Here is a 7,063-nt window from a genome sequence, read left to right on the forward strand (position 1 = left end):
ACTTGTAACCGAGTTTCACTAATTCACGGATTTGGATAAATGCAGAGACCAAATTTCCCTCACAGGATCAAAAGAGTATACTTATACTGTTTTGTTATCAAACGTCGGCTCTTAGGGCAAAAAGGTTGGTCTTATGTTTCTGAATCAGTCATGGGTGTGGTTTGGGCATAATCTTCTTTAAACCAATGAAAATTACATCTGTCATTCCCTTTAACAGCAAGCAGCGCAACTTCAAACAGCGCATCGGTATTTTGATAGTCAGCGGCGCAATTGAAGGAATCTGCTTGCACGCAAGACCATATGGAACAGGTATTCTACTAAACCATTACTAAAACCTAGCAGAGTATAGCCTACACGCTTCTGCATTCGTCTATTATTTGAACTCATTGGCAAAGTGAAACTAACTTCACAGTGGTGTCATAGTCAAAGACAAAACAGTTATACACAGTTAATTACTTTCACTATTGACTGACAATGGGTTACCATCGAAAACATAGCCTGCAAAGTAAAAACACTTACCCAAATAATATTCGAAAGACTGAACAAAAAACCAAAAGGACATTTATCCTCCAGATGAGTTGCTGCTTACAGCAGTGACAGTGCGTCTTCGGCTGTGCTCCATATGCGCCTCTTTTTAGATAGTGTACGATAGCGATAGTTAATTGCTTCACCCCTGAGCGCATTGTTCAATAAAAGAAACGCATGGCGAAAAACTCGTGTACAATCGGAATAAGCTTTGCTTCTTGATAACAACATGCTTTGCATCATATTAGAGCCCATAATGTTACTGAGGACTTTCTGAAATTGATCAAAAGGAAAGTGAAGGATATGGAAGCTTATATGAAGAAAGATCTGCCGGAGGACATTGAACATTTGATCACTGAAAAAATGGGTTGCAAGTGCTTGCTATGTGCTTACTTAGCAAGCACTTGCACTGCATTGGCATTTTTGTTATATATGCATTATTATGACCGCCGCTGGCGAAGCGGTCATATAGGGATTGTCAATTTTTTTTTTTCCCCCCCGTCATCTACTTCCTTAAATTTTGGTCAACGATACCCGGGGCACCGAAACACCGGGGCACATGAAATTTGGTGGGTATGTAGCCCCTCGTTTGGTCCCCGGGGGCCTCCCCCCCCTCCGCTGGGCCCCCCGAAACCCAAAAAATGCAGTTTTTCCTAAATAACTACCTGAACCGTGGCACCGAGGATGAAGAAATTTTATGGTATGTTGGTCTCAAGGGCCCACATCAACCTAGCCCATAATCACTCATTTGTGATTTGCACCCCCCCAGTAAAAAATGAAAATGCAATATCATTCTGCTTTAATCGCCCCTCTCTTCAGTAAAGACGTTCAGAACTGCACCAAATTTTATGTGTATGATTAACCTGACATTCTCTGGGGGTATGCCAAGTTTTCGTAGAGAATTTCATCCATGGGGGTCTAAAAATTAAGTTATGTGTACATTTAGTGACTGTACACTCATTGGCCTGTAGATGGTGGTGCACACATATGCACACACACACACAGGCACGCATACCATAAGTATCAGCAATTAGAACGGCCGATACATAATTACAAATTCAGTAGGATTAAAGGAAAACCAAATATTCATCATAATAATAATTTGGCTGCATTTCCAGTATTGGCGTCACGTTGTCGTTTGTCCACTAGATGGCGCATCGTTGCAGTGAGACGTAATGTTGTTGGAAATTAATCTAAAGTGGTTTGGAAAGACACTACGCTTCCTACAAGGACAAGACTGTACAGTAGTTTACCGCAGAGAACGTCTAAGGGTAGGATGATTTCTGCATGACATGTAATTCCCATTTCCTCTTGAAGCCGAAATAAATCTGAGAATGTTTATCGGACATGCTTGTTTTTTACTGCAGGTAGGCTACGTAATCCTATCAATAGCAGAACATAGGTAAAATAATGTTACCGTTAGCATGGTTGAGTGATGGAGGCCAATTTGATTATTGATCTATTTGTAGAAAATCATAAATGCGTTTATAGGCTACCAAGCAAATTGATAACAGCACTAATTGTATCTTTCGACTGTCATCTCATTTGCTTATGACCATAACCTAGGCTATAACAGGAGCTAAGTGAGTTAGCCACAACACGCCACATTGATGGTTTTAATGGAAAATATATAGGCTACCTGAAAGATAACCTGTCTATGATGCATCCTAAACACCGGGCTGGGACATTTCTGCTCAAAGTCTCAAAAAGCATCTGAGTCAACGTTCATTCCCAAACACCCATTTAGGCTACTTCAATCCTCTATTTTCAAAGGTGATTCAAGTAAGGAAGAGCATGGCTCAAAGTAAAGTAACTGAAACTACATAAATTCGTCAAAGTGAATAATTTGTGTCAACTCGCAGCAATGTAGATTTATTAACGTACCCGTGATGATCTACATTTCCATTTAAACCAGATGTTTTGGAGCGCACGTTGAGATGTATTCAGGGCAGGGCTGTACCTACACATATTTGTTGCACATGCTACAAAAATCATTCTTTGCGATGGATGATTTAGTACCAACGTTACACCGGTCAGATACAGTTTTGCCTATGGCTATTCGTGAGACTGAGGTGCTTTTTGTTTGTTTGAAGTGCGTGTTTAGGGTGTGAGAGGGGAGTCGATGTGCTTTGATTCCAGCTTGGTAGTTGTAGTCTATGCGATTAAAAACACGTGTGTGTGAAGTATCCAAACGATAACGCTTTCATTATGGCTGCTTTAGCTACAGACCTTGAACTACTGTAGAGTGGGTTGGGTTCCATTTAGAAGTGTCCACTTCATTCGCCCTTTCCGTGATTCACACAGCTACGTGAAATGTATTACTGATATGCAAAAGAGGTGGCAGCTTGATACTGAAAGGTAAGCCATTGGTTCCAAAGGAGATTTTATTTGGGTCGCCAGCATAGCCTATAGTGACAAGTGTTGTGTAATAGGCCTAGCATAGGGACTACCTTATATAGCTTATAGTTTGTTAACAGTCACGGTTTTGTCATAACTCCCTCTATGCATTTTTGCATTTAGAATAGCTCTGAAAACGGGGGGCGAACACGTCGAAGGGTAGGCGCCAGTGCGTGGATATCTCAATCGCAAAATTAAACAATATTTCTATCGGGCGCCTACCATGGACTAGCCTGGGTGAAAATCAAAAGATGCGTCAAAAGATTGAGCTTAACCATGGACCTCATAGTTGCAAAATGCAAGGGAACATGAATCAGCATATTATTTGCACAAATAATAACGGACAGTAGCTCTTCAACTTTGCTGTTAAAATGTGTATGAACAGTCTCGCAACGCATTTCATGAAGGCCCTTTTGGACATGTCAGTTATTTGCACCACTGGGTAAAACGGCATTTTGTTTTAGACTACTGGTATTTAATTTGTGCATTGACAATAAAGCTTAATATAATTTGAACTAGATGACTAAACGTATGCATATGTAGAAAAAGAAACATTCACAAAAATCCATGACATGACCTCTCTTCTTGATAGCTGTTGAAAACTGCATGGAACTGACAGGGATTGTTTTGTTTAATAATACATAAATAAATACATTATGCTGCTACCTTCTGCTTTTCCCAAATACAATGTAGCCTACAGGTGTACCTTTCATCAGTCCAGTTGCAATGGATGGACTGTGATGAACTGCCCTACTTGTGATTGTTTAGAGATTGTAAAGGTTTTATAACAATGCTACAAATTTTTTGGCCCAAAAACAAATCTATTCACCTTTGCAGCCAGTAGGCTACTTTTTTAGGGGCGGAATGTGTGCAAACACACATTCCAAACAAGCATACACAAAAGTTTCAAGAGTGGGGGATGGAGTAGAAGATGGAGACAAATTCATTATTATGATTTATTTTTGCGGAATGGCTGTACAGGACTGAGCGGCGGTCATATTTTGTACCGCTATGCGGTACATCTAGTTTATGTAAATTTACTAATATAAACATGACCAGAATTTACACTGCAGATAACTTTACACCTGAAAGAGATAGAATATTCTTTAACTAATCATAAAATGTCACCCAAACATAAGTGGGTATAGTACTTACTGTAGTACTTACTGTATACTATTTCTATAAGTTTTTACTATTACTAAATTAAATGGACAACTGGAGGGGAAGATCAGTTACAACACAGCATGAAAACAATATTTGTAACAATACGAATATTTCTTCACAGTCCCATTCTTGCATGCAAATTAGTCAACAAAATGATGCCCATATGCAAATTAGCTCTCACAATAATGCAAAGAGTGTATATTTGCACTAATTAAGTAAAAACATTCATAATTGCCATGATGTTCTTGTAAAGGTGAAGTGGCACATGAACAAAAACGGTTAAAAAAAAATCTAATTTGCATAATGTAACTGCAATATCCCATCTAAAAACATACTTTTGTATGATCATTTGTTATATTTGATACAATTTGAATACTATTTGGCCATGAAGTCATTAACTTATTTACTCGCAGCCATATTATCAATACTTCTTTATTATGCATTTATATTCACTAATGTATTAAAATATGCAAATTCTCATTAACTATGTGTGATATAAAAAATGTCCCAAGCGGAAATGGATTCTGCGCGAAAAAGTACTATAGAATCAATTGAGAAAAGTTTGGTAGTGACCTTAATCAGATCGTTCTGGGTTTTGCCCTGTCTAATGCTACTGTTACTGCTTTGGTAGCCTAAATGCATAGGCAACAAAGACGCCAGTGATGAACTTCAGACTGGCAAACAAGCCCCAATCTGTTAAGAATATGACACTGCTAGGGCTGTTTAACATAAGGTGTGTGAGGGTATGACCGGGAGATTGAAATGGCACAAACTAGAAGATATCATACCCTCAAATCTATGTTAACATTTGTTTAGCCATTTCCTGACTCTTATGCAAGAATATAATTCTCCACTGGGAAACCCTGGTTGCAGTTGCAACTGCTGTACATTTAGCTTTTGCACAGAATGCACAAAAATGTTCAGAAACACGTACTTTAATCATGCCCTTTAAAACTAGATGTACCGCAGAGTACAAAATATGATCGCCGCCCAGTCCAGCACATTTTTTCCACAAAAATAAATCACGCTGAAAGGCCTATATGATTCTAACTGTCTCACTAAATTGCATTATCCACACTCAATTCTCACTGGTATCTGCTAGACAACAAGTACCAAATCATGCCTGTTCATAATTCGGAGAAATTCTTGAATTGTGTGCATGTGTGCGTGTACATGTTTATGTTTATGTGTGTGTGTGTGTGTGTGTGTGTGTGTGTGTTTGCCTGCGTATGCATTCGTTGTGCATGTGCATGCATGCGTACATATGTCTACTGTGTGAGTATGTGTCATACGTATGATTACTGTGAATGTATGTGTGTGCGTGTGTATCTGTTTATGCACATGTGTGCACATGGAATGGGTTAACATGACCCCTGGAGGCAAACATACGGAAAAAATGGGTCATCCTAGGCCCCACGGTTCTCAAGATATTCACAGAAAACTGTGTCTGCCCTACCTTTTTTTTCGGGGTTCAGTACAGGGGCTACAGATCAAAACAAAAAACCATGGTTCCATGCTATCCATGTGGGGTTACATGCCCACCAAGTTTCGAGGTACCCCGGTCTTTCAGTGTCCCGGGAATCCTTGTTGGTGTCACGGTCACTAAATGTACACATAAATTATTTTATTGTAAGGCCCCCATGAACGAAAAGTTCACAAAACTTGGCATGCATTCGAGGGTGTCATAATGATCCTACACTTTCAATTTCGTGCAGTTTTGACCATGTCAGCCAGAGATATTGTGATGAAAACACCTAATTTTTGCTTTTTAATTTTTAACTAGGTTGGCTATACATGAAATAAGTGGTAATGGGATGGGTTGACATGCCCCTTAAGACCAACATACAAAAAAAAGGTGGACCTCCTAGGCCCCACGGTTCTCGAGATATTCACAGAAAACTGTCTCCGCCACCTACAGGCCAGTTGGTGTATAGTAACATAAATTAATTTATTGTGTGGCCCCCATGAACGGAATTCCACGAAACTTGGCGTGCATTCAGAGGGTGTCATAATGATCCTACACTTCCAATTTCGTGCAGTTTTGACTATGTTAGGTCACAGATACCTGCGATTACAACACCTCATTATGGAATGGGTTGACATGGCCCCTTGAGATCAACATACAAAAAAAAATGGTCCTCCTAAACCTTACGGTTCTCGAGATATTCACAGAAAACTGTGTCTGCCCTACCCTCCTTTCGGGGGGTGCAGTCCAGCGGGGGGGCTACAGATCAAAACGAAAAACGATGGTTCCATGCTATCCATATGGGGTTACATGCCCACCAAGTTTCGTCTACCCCAGTCTTTCAGTGTCCCGGGAATCCTTGACGGAAATTTGGACATGCGAAAAAAAAAATAAAAATCTGACTAAACCTATATGACCGCCAAGAAGCTTGCCGGGCGGTCATATAGGTTTAGTCAGATTTTTTTTGAACAGTTTTCAAGTACAAGCATTTTTATTTCTTTAAATGTAAAAGATCTACAAACTGCCCTTTTCACATTTCTATAAAATAACAGGAAAATATTATAGACGTTATGAGGTTTTATCAAAACGGACACGCTGACAATTCCACTCAGTCAGCACTTAAAGCAACACCAAAGAGTTTTTTGTACCTTAAAATAATGTTTCCAAAATTGTTTCCGTGGTTCATCAACTCGTAACCGGGTGAACGGCACTTCTGCATTCGCTTTGCGGCCCTCTATCGGTTATAACCGCACTATGTAAGTTTGCCAGATCAGGTAGCGGGCTTGTAGTTCGATAGAATGAGACATAAGAAACTACACATTTGACTTGCATGATGTCGCATTACATAATACTTTCATAAAATCATGCAACATATTCTACCTTGTCTATGGACATCGTTATTTGCAAAGCCGTGGCTGGATAGCGTGCGTGCAACAGAGGAAAAGTTCTTTGGTGTTGCTTTAAATGTAGCTTTTACAACCTTTCATGTTTACATACAAGCTCTTTAATATA

This window comes from Alosa alosa, chromosome 24, assembly GCF_017589495.1.
Source record: "Alosa alosa isolate M-15738 ecotype Scorff River chromosome 24, AALO_Geno_1.1, whole genome shotgun sequence".
Lineage (NCBI taxonomy): Eukaryota > Metazoa > Chordata > Actinopteri > Clupeiformes > Clupeidae > Alosa > Alosa alosa.